The sequence below is a fragment of the Macrobrachium nipponense genome, chromosome 4, assembly GCF_015104395.2.
Source record: "Macrobrachium nipponense isolate FS-2020 chromosome 4, ASM1510439v2, whole genome shotgun sequence".
Taxonomy (NCBI): Eukaryota; Metazoa; Arthropoda; class Malacostraca; order Decapoda; family Palaemonidae; genus Macrobrachium; species Macrobrachium nipponense.
The window spans coordinates 43240388-43259759 of NC_061100.1; the positions used below are offsets into that span (position 1 = coordinate 43240388).

The 19372-nt window shown below is 40.6% G+C and overlaps 1 protein-coding gene across 1 annotated transcript in view; it reads left to right on the forward strand.

Moving 5' to 3' along the window:
• Nucleotides 1-19372, forward strand: part of LOC135210894 (calcyclin-binding protein-like) — a 333184-nt gene that overhangs the window by 49957 nt on the left and 263855 nt on the right. The window lies entirely within an intron of this gene.

A 19372-nucleotide genomic window follows, 5' to 3' on the forward strand; every position in this document is an offset into this window, starting at 1 on the left:
TAGTAGCGAGCGGAAGGTAGATGTTGTAGTCCTTGTAGCGGCACCTGCCTAGAGAGGGGCTTTGAAGGGAATCTTCTAATTGGCAGAAAACCGGTGGTAGTGGCTTCCACTCGCCCCTGTGCTTATACCGACACCCTATGGTTGATAGAGCTGAGGGTAATAACTTCAGCATTTCATTTAGCTTTTTTCTCTGGTACATTTAGCATCTATTTATACCTAGAAATGCATGCTACAGGAGCATTTCACCAGCCGACACAGGTCGAGCCCAAAAAATAGGACGTTCTTGAAGTCTGCCTCTCTCAAGTGAAAGCCACATCCTGCATGTATCAGTAGAAGCCAAGCTTCATTCGTTCTGGCAGATATGGAGCAAGAGAGGAGGGGAGCAATGGATAGTGAATGGACTGAAGGATGGGTATTCAATCCCCTTCAAGAGGAGGCCTCCCTTGTCCAACATTACCATTGTCTTGACAGCTTTCTCAGACGGCTCAAAAAGGAAGTTGCTTTGCTCATCAGCAAGGGAGCCATAAAGACAGTCAGGAATATTGAATCGAGGGACTTCTACAACCCTCTTTTTGTAGTGCTAAAGGCATCGGGAGGGTGGAGACCCATTTTAGATGGGAGTACTTTCAAATGTATTTGTAGAAAAAACCAAGTTCTGCATGAAGACCACGCAATTGGGCCTTGCATCAATTGGTCAAGGAGACACACTCCCCTCAAAAGTTGGCTTCATCTAGTTGGAATCAAGATCTCGCTTTACCTAGGTGACTGGTTGCTTTGCTCCCCAATGAAGGAAACTTGCATGGAAGACTTACAAAAAACATAACTGCTAACTCAATAATTAGGTTTGCTAATGAACCTACAAAAGTTATAACTGAATCCCACTCAGAACATTGTTTATTTGGCGATTCAGATAAATTCTCAGACTTTTGGGGTTTGTCTACAAAAAATCGACAAGTTTTTTTCCCTTTACTCTTGAACTGCCACACAGTGAATGAGCCTCCCAGGTAAACCCTCCTAATTGGAACAATTTGTGAGACTCAGAAGGCTTCATGAGACCACTGCAATTTTATTTGAAGGCCTGCTGGGATCAAGAAAGTACACCAAGATCTTCATATCCTTCTAATAACCCAGGAGATAAAGGAGGACTTGTGTTGGTGGAGATCAGAAAGAAGATTGACAGAAGGGAAATCTCTATTACCACTGAACCCAGACCTAGACTTCTTTTCCCATGTGCCACAGCAAGGTGGTTGATGGAAGAGGAAAAACTCATCAACCTGAAAGAGTTGAAGGCAATATTCCTAGTACTTGAACCTTTTGCAATGCAAGTACACAACTGGAAAGCAAGGGTGCATGCATACAACACCACTGCAATCCCATACATAAAGTTTCAAGGAGGGACTCACTCGTTTTCCTTCCGAGAGGTAGTGAGGGAACTGATGTGTTGGGCGGACCAGAATCAGACAATATTGATCACTTGCTTCATCCATGGAAAAAGCCATGTCTTAGCAGATGAGCTCAGTCACCAGAAACAGATCCTTCCGACAGAATGGACTCTGGACAGCTGGGTCTACAATGATCTGTGGAAGATATGAGAAAGACCAAGCATGGACTTTTTTGCGACATCGAGGAGTCGTCATCTGCCTCTGAGCTGCTCCCCATATCTTGACCTGTCAGCATGGATGATAAATGCCACGATTCAAACTTGGTTGAATCTGGACACATACGCATTTCCCCCATTCGGAATGTTAAGAGAAGTTCTGAAGAAATTCTGTTCCTATCAAAACATAAGAATGACACTTGTTGCCCCTTCTAGCTGCTGGAGTGGTTAACCAACATCCTGGATCAGTTGACAGACTTAGACTTCCAGAGACTCCTGCCTACCATTCACTCTGCACAGACAATCCCACTTCAGGAGATTCCACCAAAGCCTATATACTCTGGGCCTAACAGGCTTTTGACTGTCAGCAAACTCATCCGAGTGAAAGGTTTTTCGAGAGGTGCTGCAGAGACAATTGCCAAATGCAAAAGGAATCTTCAAACAGAGTTTACAAGGTTAAGTGGAAGGTGTTCAGACTCTGGTGCAGAAAATCCAAAATCTCTTCTCAACTCACTATTCCTCAAATAGCAGATTTCCTTCTGTATTAATGGTCATCAAATGGACTATCAGCATCTACTTTCAAGGGATACAGTGGAACCCCCTTATTCGTTGGGGCAAATATCAAATGTACACCTTCAATAGCATCCTACTTCAAATATACCTTAAATTACTAACCTATCACTGTATTAATGTTTTGCATAAGATATTTTTTCATAAAGATCAAATTCAAATTGCAGGTAGGACAAATTACATACAAATGGATGAAAACTTCTGTCCATGTGTTGGTAGTGGCGGGAAAATATTGGAATGTCGATCTCGGCAATGTTTGGCAGACAAAATTTTAATGGTTGTATAGACATGGAGGGGCTACTGTGTGGGTCTTTTGAACTTAATAATAATATTACTCATTTACTGAGCAAGTAAATGAGTAAGTGCTCTGTCCCACTTCTCTCTTCCATCTGAATTCTTGTTAAGCCTCACATGAGTTGGACAGTTAGTGGCTGCCAGCCACTTATTTTTCCTTTCCTTGTCACTTTTGCTGGGAATACAATGCCAGCATACTAGGCTTCCCTTTCCCCACCTATTAGTGCATCCTACAACAACACGACTGAACCATTGCTTAGAAATAAGGCGCAGATTAACTTGAAAGGTCAATGTTCCTCTGATATAGTAGTGAAGTGGAAAGACTTCAATGACGTCACGTTGATGACGAGAGAGAGAGAGAGAGAGAGAGAGAGAGAGAGAGAGAGAGAGAGAGAGAGAGAGAGAGAGAGAGAGATTGGATTTAAAAATTCAGGACACCAGTCTAACTTATCCACACTTTTCTAACCTAGCCTTCACTGGCTAACTGGTCACTAACCTAGCCTATGGCTACTGGTCATAGATTTCCAAAATTTAGGGCACTAGTCAGCCTGACCAAATCTTTTTAACTTAATCTTCATGGGCTAACTGGTCACTAACCTGTGGCCACTGGTCATTGGATTTCAAAACTCAGGCCACCAGCCTAACCTAACCACACTTTTATAACCTAAGCTCCATGAGCTAACTGGTCACTTAACATATGGTACAGGTACCCCACCTGAAATTTTGTCACCCAAAAAACACCACCTGTAGAATTGTCACCCCAATGTTCTTCGGGGTGATAATTCTACGGTTGGGATATTTTGGGGTGACAATTCTACAGGTGGTGTTTCTTGGGTGACAAAATTTCAGGTGGGGTACCTGTAGCCATATGTGAGTGACCAGTTACCCCATGAAGTTTAGGTTATAAATGGATATCGTGGCCCCTTTTCACTTTCATTCTTAGCGTAACCAAAACTACTCTTACCTTACTTAACAACATAACCTACCCTAACCTAACTAAACCTATAACTATTTATTGTCCTTATTCCAACCTATATAAACTTGAGTCAATGAAAGGCTCCTGTGCTGAAACATCCTGAAATGATATTTACCTTCATAATATGTCTTTCTACTTTATTTCTGTTCTTGTTCAAGAGTCAAGTAAACCTGTCGGATGGCTTCACGTATCCAAAAAGAGATAGTATTCTTAGACACCTCTTTCTTTGTACGGCCTGTGCTAAACAAAAGTCTGTGGGAGCCTGATCTACGGTGCTGAGTCCTTTTAAGATAGCAATGCAGGGCCCGAACAGGGCACAACAAAAGCTATTGAGCATCACCACCCACAGTCATTCAGTGATGGAATGGAAAACGAAGTGAACCTGTCATCGTGCACAGAGGTATTTTGGGTCTTGGCCACGAATTCCGGGACAAATTTGAAGGGCACCTACCCCCAACCCCTGGTGTGCTTCACATCATAACTCAGACCGTGGAGCTCTCCTACCCTCTTAAAAGATGCCAAGGCCAGAGGGAAAACTGCCGTAAGCGTCAAGTTCCTGTCAGATGAGCGATGCAAGGGCTCATATGGACTCTTAGTGAAGCTCTTAAGAACCAAGGAAACATCCCACGTTGGAGGCTTGAGCTCTCTAGGAGAACTCGACTCCTCAAACCCTTCAATTAGCAAGGAAAGTTCCCAGGAAGAGGAGGTGTCGATATCTCTAAGGCGTATCACCAAACTCAGGGCCGTCCTGTAGCCTCTAATGGCAGACACGGATAAATGTTTCTAGTCTCTGAGGAAGGTTAAAAAGTCTGCTATTTGCTGAATAGAGGTTGCGACTGGAGAAAAACCCTGTTTACGACACCAATCACAGTAGATCACCCATTTGCCTTGGTAAATCGCAGAGGTTGACTTTCTGAGACTGCTGGACATATGCCCAGCTCTTCTCTGAGAAAAAACCTCTAGTTCGGAGGAGATACTTGATAGTCTACAACTTCGAAGAGACAGGGATTCTACTGACTGGTGAAACCTTTCCGCATGTGGCTGACACAGATGTCGCCAAGGGGGAATTTCCCTCGGAACCTCTGACAACGACAGCAGATCTGGGAACCATTTTGCCTGAGGCCACAGAGGGGCTACCAAAGTCATCCTGAGACCCTGTGAACTCATTAGCCTGTTCAGAACTTGATGGATAAGACAAAACGAAGGGAAGGCATACACCTCCAGGTTGTCCTAGGGATGTTGGAATGAGTCCTCTGCTAACGCTAAAGGATCTGGGACCACTGAACAGAATAGTTCCAGCTTCCTGCTGAAGTGAGTCGCAAAAAGATCCAGCATGGGTCACCCCCAAACCTGGAAGAGCTTGTCTGCTACCACTTGATGAAGGGATCACTCTGTGCCTAGGATCTGATCCCGACAACTGAGTTTGTCTGCGACCACACACTGTTTGCCTGGGATATACCTGGCTGAGAGCTCTACCGAATTGCTGACCGCCCACTGGTGAAGCTCGACGGTCAAGCCGTGAAGTTGACGTGAAACCAGGCCTCCCTGTTTGTTCACATAGGCTATAACGTGTTGTTGTCCGACATGAGAACGACAGAATGACCTTCTACCCTCTCCCGAAACTCCTTCAGACCCAGGAAGGCTGCCTTCAACTCCAAGACGTTGATATGTTGCCGTTTGTCCTCCAAACTCCAAATGCCTGAAGCGATGAGATCGCCTAAATGAGGCCCCCCAACCTGGGAGGGAGGCGTCTAAGAACAGAAGGAAGTTCGGTGGAAGAGAATGCAGAGGGACACCCTTCGAAAGATTCCAGTCGTCCAACCACCAACGAACTTCTTCTCTCACTTCCAGAGACAGAGGAACCTTTAATAAGGGTGAGTCCCCTGCCAGAGACCAGAATTCTCCCAATCTCCATTGCAGAGACCAAAGATGAAGACGCCCATGAGGGACCAGCTTCTCCAGGGAAGACAACACTCCCAGAAGAATCTGCCACTGATGAGCTGACTAACGTGGTTCCGACAGGAAGTTGTGCACCACCACTCACAACTTCTCCGATCTCTGATCCGACGGGAAAACTTTTGCCACTGTTGTATTGATGAAAGAATCCTTTGACTGGCTACGAGGTTTGACTTTTCCTGGTTGACTACGATGCCCAGTTCCAGCAAGAACCTAAGTAGATGATCCCTGTTCTGCAGCAGCTTTTCCCTGGAAACTGCCAAGACCAACCAATTGTCGAAGTACCTCAGCAAACGGATCCCCTGAGCATGGGCCCAACTTAACACGAGACTGAAGACCCTTGTGAACACTTGAAGGGCTGTTGTCTGCCCGAAGCATAGGACTTTGCACTCAAAGACCTTGTCCCCGAAAGAGAAGCGAAGGAACTTCCTGGACGTCACATAAATAGGGATTTGGAAGTATGCGTCCCTGAAGTCTATCGACAGCATGAAGTCGCCTTCCCTCACAGCTGCCAACACCAAACGCGGGGTCTCCATCTAGAACCGTGTCTTCCTGATGAAGTGATTCAAGGTGGATGAGTCGATCACAGGTCTTCATCCTCCTGATGCCTTGGGCACCAAGAAGATGTGACTGTAAAACCCCAGAGATGGATGTACCACTTCCTCTATCACATCCTTGACCAGCATCTTCTGCACTTCCTCCTGAAGAGCCAAGAAATTCAGAGAATCTGGAGAATATGCCTTCCTGAGCTGCGGCTTGTCCAACAGAGGAGGAGAGAAGTCGAAGGGCAGTAGGTAACCCACGTGGAGGACATCTACCACCCACTTCTCTGCCTCATAACTCTGCCACGTGGCCCAATGGTCCACCAGGCAACTCCCCACCCGTGGTGCAGGAGAGGGAGAGGTGCCTAACCTACCGACAGTCCCCTCTACCTCTACACATTGGGCCCCTTCTTGGCTTAAAGGAACGAGAGTGAAAGGGACGCTGGTCCTCTGACATAGGCTGAGTCGAACGGGAAGGTCCTGCCGAAATCGAACTCCTTGACGGCCTACCAGGCGACGATCTTCTTGACTGCTGCTGGACAGGGGGAGGAGGAGGAGCCAGACGTCTCTGAGGACGAGACTCTGACTTAAGACATGGCCTGGTGCACTAGTCTGTCTTTGGTGTCAGCCCGGTGCAGGTCTATAGCATTTTCGAGCTCGGTCCGAGGGAATAAAAATTGGGACTCCAACAGATCTCAGTTTCTCAAAGCCAGCAAGGACTCTGTGTCAACTGATCTCTCCATCCTAGATAAAGCTGCATTTCTTCTAATCAGAAGAGGGTTAGCCCATAAATTAACACTTAGGTGAGCCATATACAAAAACGCCTTGCCTACGGACTGCAACACACTGGCAAACGAGGATGCACTCACCAACCCTTCTGGGGACCTGTCAGAAGCTATCTTGGCAATCACCACAGACCAGAAGTCCAGCCAAGAAACCGTCTGCAACATGGAGGCTGCTGTAGATTCCAACGCTGAGGCATCTTGTGGAGACAAGGAAGGAGCCACAGACCTCACCTGCTCCAAAGTCAATCCCGGCTTCAGGCAAATGACATCTGGGTTAAGATGGTGAGACATCAAAAATGCAGAGTTCGTAGCAGAGTACTTCCTATGTCTCATGAGAGGTGGGGGTAGTAGCTTGGCAGAGCCCCTAGAGCGAAGCAACCATCCCGGTGCGAAACAGAGGCGTTAACCTTATGCAAGACCGACTGGACATGCCCCGACAAGGGAAGCTGAAGAGATGATTTGGTATCCTGCATAGCTCCCACCAAGGCTTCCAAGCAAGGAGTGTAAGACGACTGAGCCTGTCTGGGCTGGGTTCACATGCTGGCTCGAGACGAACCCAATACAACACTAGGAACATCACTACGCACTCCTCCAACAGATGACTCATTTACATGTCCATGAATGGTCATGGGCGTGACAGACGTACGAACGTGAGTTGGAGAGGAATCCCAAACACTCGAGATCGAAGGAGAATCCCCGAGTCGAACTCTTGGAAGCACCAGAGTGAGGGGCAGGCAAACACTCCAGCTGCACCAACTTTGCGCTCACCCACCTTCGACCTCTTGACAGGCGCCTTGAGATCCTTTCGGCGACGTACAGGCCCTGGAGAAGTAGGAGCCCTTGCATCATGTGCACGGACAGGGGAGGTTGCAAAATGCTTGCAATGTGCACGGACGGGGGAGGTTGCAACATGCTCACGAACTGATGCAGAGGACGAAGCAGCCACTGCAGATTACACAAGAGAAAATACACTAACACTCTCTGAAACACCAACACTCTTGAGAACATGTCTGCATTGTTCCTCCCTTGTAGGCGAAGAAAGAACAAAGTCCTTAGCCTGCCAATGCTTGATACGCCGATGTGGCGTAGATGGGGAAGAGGGAGAGGAAGACAGCACAAGTTTCTATGCGATCTCTTCGCAGGAGGCGGGGACGATGCAACGCGTTTCCTTCCAGTCCTCCCAGCTGATAAGGCAGTCAACTTATCATCCAAAACAGAGTCCAACCTCTTAAGCACCACCTGGCATATAACCTCAGACTGATCTGCAAGAGAAGGCTCCGATGACATGGAAGGGAGATGTAACGAACTGGGCGGCAGAGATGACGTCACGGCTGAGAGAGGCAGTGGAGAGGAGACGACTGGGAGTAACGTCATCGATGGGAGTAATGTCACAAGTGGTGATGACGTAACGGCTTCCCCTCGGTCTGAAGGGGAAGCAGACGCCACTGGCGGAAGAATACACAATGACTGATCCCGTGACGTCATCAACGGGGGTGACGCCACGGCTTCCCTCCGACTTGAAGAAGCGGCAACAGTTACTGGCGGAGCAATACAAGATGGCTGACCTCGGCTACCCCACGAAGACGAGGCCAGGAGGAGGGGGGAGGGCCTGGCCAGCCTGAGGAGGGGGGTAGCGAGACTTCATAAAGTGTGCTAGCAACCCCTCCAAGGACGGGGGACCCCCTAGCCCAAGCATCTTCCAAAAGCCTACCCCTTCCCGGGAATCAAATTAACTCCCAAAGGGGAGACATTACAAACATCAGCCTGGTGGCCTCCTGATACTTCCAGCGACGAATCAATGAAAGAAAAGGAAGGAGACAGGCACAACAGTACTATTGGGGGGTGAATACTGCAGGAGACGAAGCATCGGGAAGAGGCGAAAAACTTTCCCATGAAGGTAGAGTCAAAACCCTCCAATGCTCTCTCTTGCTATAAATCAACTTCCATGCTCTTTAGGCCATGCCCGCCAGTCCGTGCAAGGATTCATTATGGTACAAAAATTAGAACGGCACCTGATGTGGGGGTCGGTCGCTGCCGAAGCCAAAAACTGAGAACACGTAAAACCTGGAATTCCGGGGCACACATGTTGGCGAGGCTGAGAAAGAGCAGAAGAAGCCATAATATCAGCCACACACACACACACTAAACAGAAGTGAAACGGGCAATGAACTGGGTAAAGGCCGATAAGAGGGTAACCACAACTCTCGGCCAGGCGGTTAAAGAAAAGACTAACGCGATAGCGTAGGCGAGTGGTCCTCGACCACTCTTCACCCGATCTACGCATGTGTTGCCAGATATCACAAGATTCTTTCCTTTCATCTGCTTTTTAACAGGATCCAGCTGGGCGCTAGAAATCATCCTATTGTTAAGACCGAAGGTTTGTTCGTGTATGAATAAATGGTTTATGTGACTGTGATATTGTATAAACTGGTGCAGTTTGCAAACATCAAGTTGCATGTGCCAATTCATGCATGTAGAAATTACCCCAGGTATTTTATACCACAAAAGAAAATAAGAAAGTTTTTTCAGATCTAAGAGAAATGATAAATAACAACAGTCTGCTAATATAGAAAATGAACTGGTAGAACAACCTAAAGCAACAACACCTAAGGAAAATGAATCGCCCACAATAAGTGCATCTATAGAATGTGAAGATGAAGGTAATAAGCCCATGTTCGAAAGTGCAGCTGCTCATGAATATTGTAATGAATTCCTAAAACCACAAACCAGTTTCACGCTTACCTCTTTTCTACTGGCTCCTCAAGTAGCAAATCACCAGGTGCTGGAAAAGGGAAAATTCCCTGTCAACTAACAACCATTGCTAGAAGGAATAGACAACTGCCAAGAGGAGCTGCAACAATGGGTAAAGGGCAAAAATGAAAAGATAGTTTAGTAGTTAGAGCAGCCAAAAGAGCAAGAAATTTGGCCCTCGACATTGCTAGAAATCAAATTAAAATTTTATCATATAGTATAGAGGTATGTATTCCTGGATAGTTTGTGTGCTTGTCTATTCTTTGCTTGTAAATAAAAAGTTTATTGCATGCTACAATTGTATTTGTACAACTGTAGTATGCTGACAGATTTCCGATTGCAGTCTGTGGAGCTGACATAATGGTTGTTTCTTCTGTTCACCTCTTGAGATCAGTGTTTTAATTAATCACTAAACTCTTATGAGATCTGCCTTTATTTCAATTATTTATATATTTATCTTGAGCTCAGTAATCAAATATGATCATTGATAAATATTACAAAAGTAGAAAAAAGCTTTACTAATGTAACTGAATGTTAGAAAAAATAATTTTTCATTACAAAGCAAAGTTCAAGACTTTTACCATATTTTTTCATATAAAATTTTTTGCTGAATTTAATGGTGATAGTTTGATTTCTTGTGATAATGATCCTTTAACATACATTTTTTGACTGCAATTACTACCTGCACTTATGAGGGAGCCATTGTTATGAAAATTTATTGACATATTTCTTGTTTCATAACATGCATAATTCTTTATTGCTAATAAATCTGCTCAATATATACAGATACAATGCAGTTTTAACAACCTTTCTCAATTAGGCTATATGTGGACCCAAGAATAGAAGGGGCGTGACATCCAAATCATCTGTTTTGACCCCCTACCCCAGGGAATATTCTGGGGAAATGCTGGAACAGATTTTGTACCCTTGAGGGATTTTTTTGCCAATATGTGATGATTTTATACAAAATTTTAAGTGTAATGAGTGTCTCAAGCGCAGTTACAAAAATATCTTTTGGTAGGGTTAATTCAATTAAAAATTATCTTAGGTCTACAATTACTGAGAACCGTTTGCCAGCATAGCACTGAAAGAGATAAAGCTGAATCAATTGACCTTGAAGCAGTGACCACAAGATTTAGTAATATTTACAAAAAGAAAGATTAATCTAGATTAATGTGTAGTTTTGTCTTTTGCAGTATGTATATTCTAAATAGTTAAATGCATTCCATTGAGCATTTATAAATGGCTAGATTTTGAAATCATTAAATATTTAACCTAGGTATAATATATGAATTAAACTTGTGGTATTATAAAACTACATAAGGAGGCCTAAGAGTACCCATCAAACAGAGAACTAAATCACTCAACAATATGGCACTTGTGACAAAAATCCCAATACTACTCAACCAATCAACAACATGGCACTTGTAACAAAAATCTCATCACTCACTCGATCAACGAAAGGTACATTGGATAAAAGATACACCTAACCATTAAAATGTCTGAAAGGTGAGTGGGATGCAGAATAGGCTAAGTTGCCTTAATGCCAGACTTTGACCAAAATACACATAATAAACCAACAAAGAAAACAAAGGCAGACTAAGTGGATGGAAAGTAAATTCTGTTATGAGTTAATAGTTTTCAGTTAACCAAGTATACAGTTGATTGTATATTTAATATGAAAAGGACACGGTAATAAAAGTTACTAGCAAAGAGGGAGACAATAAACTAAATTTTTAGCTGTTATTATGTCTTAAGAAAATCCCAGATCCAAGATTATAGGTTGTTTTACATGATACATTTAAAAAAAATAAAATTATATATACAAGATATTTCAAAGACAGTTCAAATCCTGGATGCAGGAAAATTATTTTAGACCTTGAATATAACAAACATATTTTTAAAGAACATATTTCTTTTTTGGGAAATCTGTGGATTATTCAACTCAATAAAAACAATTTATAAGACCCAAGTAACATATACAAACAACGCTGTGGGATATTAAGCTTTGTGTAGGCCTATATGAAATGACAAATTTTCTAAGACAATTTGTATTTTTCATAGCTACAAACCTGAGGTCTTTACAATAGGAAAATTTTCTAGCGCCTAGCTGGATCTATAGAACTGTTGGTTTTTTTAGCAAATTGCCACATCTTTCAATTCCTCAATTACTGCATGGCTGTAAGAAGGTTGCAATGTCCCCAGTGAGTAGGCCTAAAGTAGAATATAAATAATTCAAGGGCAGGTCTATGGCCCTACAATTTATCAAAAAGATTTTGATATGCACAAACTTTTACTCTTTTAATGTTGTTAACCCCTAAAATTTAACAAGTTGCCATAAATAAAATGAATAATAATAATAATAATAATACAGTAATTGTCTGTTTGTTTACAAATCAAGTATCAAATTCGAAAGCTGTGCAATGAATCATACAAATTGCATACAAAAGTGTTATACAGTGGAACCTAGCCATACAAAAGTCCCAACTTGTGAAAAATTCAAGTTACGAAAGCAAATACGAAGATTTTTTTTGCCTCTGCATACAAAAATAATTCAGGTTACGAAAGGTTGTTGCTGTAAAGTCCCGAGATTCACCCGGACCGCCGAGAAAAATGTTAAAACTTGCACGCCGCCAACTGAGTAGACTTGCCACCATCCTCATCCTCCCGCTCTCCCATTGGTTCCTGATGCTAGTCACCGCCGTAATATCCTGCTCTCCTATTGGTCAGCATCTCTCCCATCATGCTCTACGTAAAGGCGTTCTTCGGCCACTTTGTCGCACCAGCATTATCGTACGCATGTGGAATTCATTCATTCACATATACGATTTTGTTTTTTAACATAAAATTGTGTTAGTGATTTCGCTTTATACTTTGTGTTGTGTGAGAACTTAATTAGCACTACATAATTAATTACGTATAATCATGGGTCCCATGAAAGTTGCTGAAGTTCACGGAAAGAAGAGGATGCTTTCTATGGAGACAAAAATGGAGATTATCAAGAAGTATGAGGCTGGCATGCGGTTGAGTGTGATTGCTAAGGAATACGGCCAAAATCCGTCGACGATAGGCAGAAGGAAGCCATCAAAGCAGCTACACCTTCCAAGGGCGTGACTATTTCGTCCAACAAGAGGACCCATGTGCACGATGAGATGGAGAGGCTGCTTCTTGTATGGATAAAAGACAAAGAAATCGCTGGCGATACGATAACCGAGACGGCAATCTGCCCCAAGGCCAGTGCTATTTTTGGCGATTTGATTGCCCAGACCGAAGACGACGGAGAAGGGACATTGACGCCAACCCCAGACTTCCAGGCTTCTCGTGGGTGGTTTGGAAAATTCTGGAAACGGACTGGCATCCATTCGGTAGTCAGCATGGGGAGGTAGCCAGCTCAAACACAAAAGCGGCTGAAGCCTTTATCAACCCTTAAATGCTGAAGCGGTATTTTAAAAATCGTCTCCAGTATGCCGGCAGCGTTCGCGAGTGAGCGCCGAAGCGGAAAAAATGTTTTTTTTTTTAAATCACAGCATGCTTAGTTTTTAAGATTAAGAGTTCATTTTTGGCTCCTTTTTTTCTCATTGCCTGAAGTTTAGTATGCAACCATCAGAAATGAAAAAAAATATAATTATCATATATAAATATTGGGATATATGACAGCACTAAAAAAAAATTTCATATATAATTGTATACAAATCGCACTGTGAGCAAAACGGTTAAAGCTAACGAGTTAATTTTTTCCGTTGTATTTTACACTAAATTGTGATAATTTTAGTATATAAAAAATTGTAAAAACGATCAAGGCAACACAAAGAAAGTATTATCACAAAATGATGCATGATTTCGTAACATGCGGACATAAAAAAAAAGATTTTATCAAAAATTCACCATAAATCCAAATATTGAGCTAGAGATTTCCTGTTTGCTGCAAAATGAAGGGAATTGATTGAATATTACTCGACTGTAAGTGTTGTAGGTTACAATTGCAGTTTTCAACCATTTCAGTCGAGTTAAAGTTGACCGAAGGACGAATTTTTTCTATTTATCGTTATTTATATGAAAATATTTCTAAGCTGATAAAAGCTACAACCATGGAATGTTTTTTGTTGTATTCTACATGAAATTGCACACATTTTCATATATAAAACTTTATGTAACGGCTAATTTAAAATGGTGCAAGCATTACATCAATCGGACGAAAAAATTTATGAGTTTTTTGAAGAGTTACCGCGCAGATGTAAGGAAAAAGTTTATTTCATAAATTCACCATAAATCAAAATATTGTGTTAGAGACTTCCAATTTGTTAAAAAAATAAAGGTAAATATTTGAATATAACTAGACTGTAATAGTTTTAGCTTACAATTGCATTTTTTTACCATTTCGGTCGAGTTAAAGTTGACCGAAGGTTGAAATTTTGCCACTTATTATTTATATGAAAATATTTCAAAACTGATAAAAGCTACAACCATGGGTTGTTTATTGTTGTATTCTACATTAAATTGCATACATTTTCATATATAAAACTTTATGTAATGGCTAATTTAAAATGGTGCAAACATTACGACAATCAGACGAAAAAATGTCTGATTTTTGTTGGAAGAGTTACCGCATGGATGAAAGGAAAATGTTTTTTTTTTTCATAAATTCACCATAAATCGAAATATTGTGCTAGAGATTTCCAATTTGTTGCAAAATAAAGGTAACTGACTGAATATTACTAGAATGTAAGAGTTTTAGCTTACAATTGCGTTTTTTGACCATTTCAGTCAAGTCAAAGTAGACCAAAGGTTGAAATTTTGGCACTTATTGTTATTTATATGAAAATATTTCTAAACTGATAAAAGCTACAACCATGGGTTGTTTTATGTTGTATTCAACATGAAATTGCACACATTTCCATATATAAAACTTTATGTAACGGCTAATTTGAGATGGTGCAAACATTGCGACAATCGGACGAAAAAACTTCTGATTTTTGACGGAAGAGTTACCGCGCGGACATAAGGAAAAAGTTTTTTTCATAAATTTACCATAAATCGAAATATTGTGCTAAAGACTTCCAATTTGTTGCAAAATGAAGGTAAATGATTGAATATTACTAGAATATAAGAGTTTTAGCTTGCAATTGCATTTTTTTACCATTTTGGTAGAGTCAAATTTGACCAAAGGTTGAAATTTTGCCACTTATCGTTATTTATATGAAAATATTTCAAAACTGATAAAAGCTACAACCACGAGTTGTTTTTTGTTGTATTCTACATGAAATTTAGCACATTTTCATATATAATACTCCATGTAACAGCTAATATAAAATGGTGTAAAAATTATGTCAAAGTGACGAAATAATTTCTGAGATGTGTCGCTGATGCTTTTAAGTGCGAGGAGAAAAAAATTTGCGCTTACGCACCTGGGTAACGATTGTAAACAAAACAACGCCTTGATCCCTGAGCTCCCAGCATCCCCAAAGGCGCGTGATTCAAAAGTTTTTGCCAAGTAGGCCTATAACTACTTTTCCACAAATTTAAAATAAAATTTTGTTTATATCAACGTATATACGTCCAATCGGCACCCAACAGACAATTTATATAGACGTTTAATAAATCCAATTGACGTTAAAGGGTTAAGATGTTCGACGACATAACAATCAAGGAAGGCTACAGTTCTCAGCAAGTCTTCAACTGTGATGAGACTGGCCTTTTTTGGAAAAAAAATGCCTCGTCGGACGTACATCATGCAGGAAGAGAAGAAGCTACCCGGGCATAAGCCTATGAAAGACAGGCTTATGCTCGCACTTTGTTCGAACACCAGTGGGGATTGCAAGGTGAAACCCCTACTTGTGTATCATTCGTAGACTCCTCGAGCCTTCAAAGCCCACAAAGTGCTAAAGGAGAAGCTTCCAGTGATGTGGAGGGCTAAAGCGAAAGCCTGGGTAACAAGACTTTTGTTCACCGAGTGGGTAAATCTGTGTTTCAGCCTGACAGTGAAGAAATTCTTGGAAGAGAAGTGCCTCCCTCTGAAAAGTCTGCTGTTGTTGGACAATGACCCTGCTCACCCTCCTGGCCTCGAGGAAGATATCCTAGCAGAGTATTCTTTTATCAAGGTTCTTTATCTTCCGCTTAACACCACCCTTCTCCTCCAGCCCATGGACCGGCAAGTGATATCGAACTTCGAGAAGCTGTATACGAAACATCTTTTCAAGAGATGTTTCGACATCCCCGATACCCCAAACCTCACCTTGCGTGAATTTGGAAGGAGCATTTCAATATCATCATATGCATCCAACTCATCGATCAAGCTTGGCAGGAGGTTTTGAGACGAACCTTGAATTCTTTGTGGATGAAACTCTGGTCTGATGCCGTATCCACCCAAGACTTTGAGGGATTTGACGTGGGCGAAGCTGATGCAGATTCAGAAACAGTTGAGGATCCTGAAACTGTTTCGCAACCAGATCTTGACGAGATCGTTGCACTCAGCAAGTCCATGGGGCTGGTCGTTAACTTAGACGACATCAATGACCTTCTCGAGGAGCACCAAGAGGAGCTTACGACGGATGACCTGAAGGAGTTGGAGGCCATGCAACATAACGTCGTTCAAGAAGAGTTCTCTAGCAGCGGCGAGGAGGAGGATGACCCTATAACAATGGTAGAAATTAAGGATGCTCTAGTTGCTTTTCATAAGGTGCAATCATTTGTAGAAAAGACACACCCCGAAAAGGCTTACACAGGTCGTATGCTTGCACAGTTCCATGACATTTGCCCTAGTCGTTTCAGGAACATTGTCAAAAGTAGGCAGAAGCAATCTTCCTTGGATAGTTATTTTTTAAAGAGACCTTTAGTAGGAGTAAGCAAACAGGAAGATCCAAGTGATACTACAAAATAACAGAAAGTTGAAAGTGATGAAGAAATTGAAAAAAAAAAATGTAAAAATCTAAGAAAAAAAAATTTAATTTTAAGTTTTTTGTAAAGTTAAGTGTTAACGTTTTGTGCCATTTGTTAATGTTTTTCGTAAAGTTTAGTGTTAATGTTTCCTGACATTTTTTAATATGTTTCTTAAAGTTAAGAGTTCAAGTTTTCTGCTATTTGTCCTCCTCCTCTGCCACCACTTTCGGAGATTGCCTCACTCGAAAGGTAAGGTTCCCCATTTTACTACATACGTACGTATGTACATACAGTATTTCTTGTACCATGTACAGTGATGCTCAAATCTCATGCGACATGTTTCCATAGGATTTCGTTCAAAATTCACTAAATGGCAACCTAACATGCTCTATATCTATCTATTATTTCAATGCGGAAACGTGATTATTGAATGCAATAAGGTCATAATTTGCTTCATAAGAGTGAAATCTGCCATATATTTCAAAACTGTAAGAAAATGTCACGTGTAGCAAATTTCAGAAAAATCTCTTTCGAAACATTTTCAAAACTTTCGTTCACACATCGCTGAAGCATTTGACCAAAATGAAGTTATCATCAAGCATCAGTTCAAATGTTGAATAAAAAAACCCCCAAAAATTGTCATAGCATTAACAATGTTTCAAAAGCAAGCATAAAATTTTAACTAGTCTTATTTGACTGCTTTTACAACTCCGTGAGGAAAAAAAAGTAAAAATGTATATACAAAAGTAGAATGCGCCCACCGATATCAACGTGTGAGGGGAGCATGTGTGATGGATCATTAGTGTCGGTGCATCAACCACCCAGTGTAACATAAGTAGGTCTAAACTGACTAGCGACAATGAAATTATCTTGAAAACATTTGCTTTATAAGTTTTAGAAGAATATTATGATTTTCATACATAGTTATTTGTTATAATTCTTAAATATTTCAAAAATGATGGCATACTTGCAAATATTCGCATATGCAAGTATTCTTTTGTCAAAGCCAAGATATTGTTCCTAGGCCTAGGTGTTAGATTTCTTTACTTTACACTTAACAGTCGTATCTCTTTATTAACAATTTCTGGCCAGAAAGCAAATGAGGTTATCTACACATTCTTGCACTTCAATTTACCTTATGAAAGAATAAATTATACACCAAAAGCGAGCAGAAGGAATTTTAAGAAAATTATATTTTAAACCAGTTGAAAAACAAGTGTTCCATATGTCTTGATAGTAAATACTTATATTTCGATTAATAGCCATCTTCTCCATATAATCAAAATCAGCAGCATCTTTTATTCCTCAAAGAACAGATAATCTTTGCAAATAAAAACATTAGTAACAGATTACATTTCAGTAGACTTAGAATATCTTTTAGGCCTATAAATCATTTTGCAACATACAGCCAGCTTAAACGCAGTCTAAAACTTCAACATTCAAAGAAAACTGGTTGTAATTCATATTCTATCGTATTCATCAAAGAACAGGTAATCTCTACGAATAAATTCATTAGTAACAGATTAGGCTATATCTCAGAAGGCATAGATTTTTTTCTTTAGGCCTATGAAACATTTTGCAACATACAGGCAGCTTAAACACAGCATAAACTTCAACATTCAAAGAAAACTGGTTGTAATTCATATTCCTACTTTGAAAATGTTGTCATGACTGTTGAGCTTATTAAGTCTACTGTCATAACGCTGCAGACGTACTAGTTAAGTTGACCAGTCCGAGGAGCATGTTAAGTGTGCTTTCATTGATGGCACCGCTAACCTTATCACACCGCACTTTGAAGTAAGCAACGTAAAAATAAAATCAGTTCAAATCACACAGATTACGAATCATACAAATGCATAAAAGGGATTATATTTATATAACCATAAGGAAAATAGGGCTAGCTGTGAATTCGCAAACTTGTCGACATTTGACATTAGAAGAAAAAAAAGTTTAACACTACTTGGCAACGTCACGTTGAGTCTGAGAATCTGGACGATACAAAAAAAATCATGTTGCATGAGATTTGAGCCCCACTGTACACTAATACACTTTATTTACAGGTATGTAGTACATATTAGTAGTATATGTAATTTAAGTTTGGTATTGAATGGTTCAAATTGTTGTATTTCATTGTTTATTGGTCAATTTAGCTTTATTTTAAAATATACTGGGGTGTTTTTGTAGGGCTTGGAACGAATTAGGCAATTTACATGTAAAATGTGGTTCAAGATAAAAAAAAATCAGGTTACAAAGGCCGCCTCGGAACGGATTAATTTCGTATCCTGAGGTAATACTGTACTTCATTGGTTTTCACTGTTCATTAAACTAAATTTTTATAAATGCACTATTTTTAGGTAACACAAGTACATTTTATAAATAAACTGATAGAAAAAACTTGTAGCATGCATATGAAATTGTCTTTTAAAAATAATAAAAATACTAATTACTAGGGATAATTGTTGTACACACAATAAGAATGAATGCTAGAAGGAATGACGTCATTGCCTCAAACGAGTTTTGAACGCTGATTGGTCCAATTTTTTCTATTAAGCCTAAGTCTTAACACAAATCACAAATGTGCGTCCTGTCACCTACTTAAAAACAAAAGATTCGCTACTACTAATTTCAAAATTCAAACTGCTGTCGAGTAGAATCTCTTAGCTAAGAAATTACTGGGTAAGTATTAAATAAAATTTTATTTTATCAGAAAAGTGACATTTTCAAGCTCAATAATTGGCAAAAAAATAATTATATAATAAATTTCTAAACAGTAAAAAATCAGCATACAACTACGTACATAGTAAGAAAAACCAGTGTATAAAACAATACAGTAATTTCAAATGTATTTTACAAAAATCACCTTGGCAACCAGTAAAATACACATCCTCTATAAGATTGTTTCTTCAGTATTCAGTACCATACTCTACTGACATGACTACATGACAGCCATCTGATTCACTATGTCACTGTGTAATCCATAATATATCCCATCAAGCATTCCACAATGAACCCACCTAACACTAAA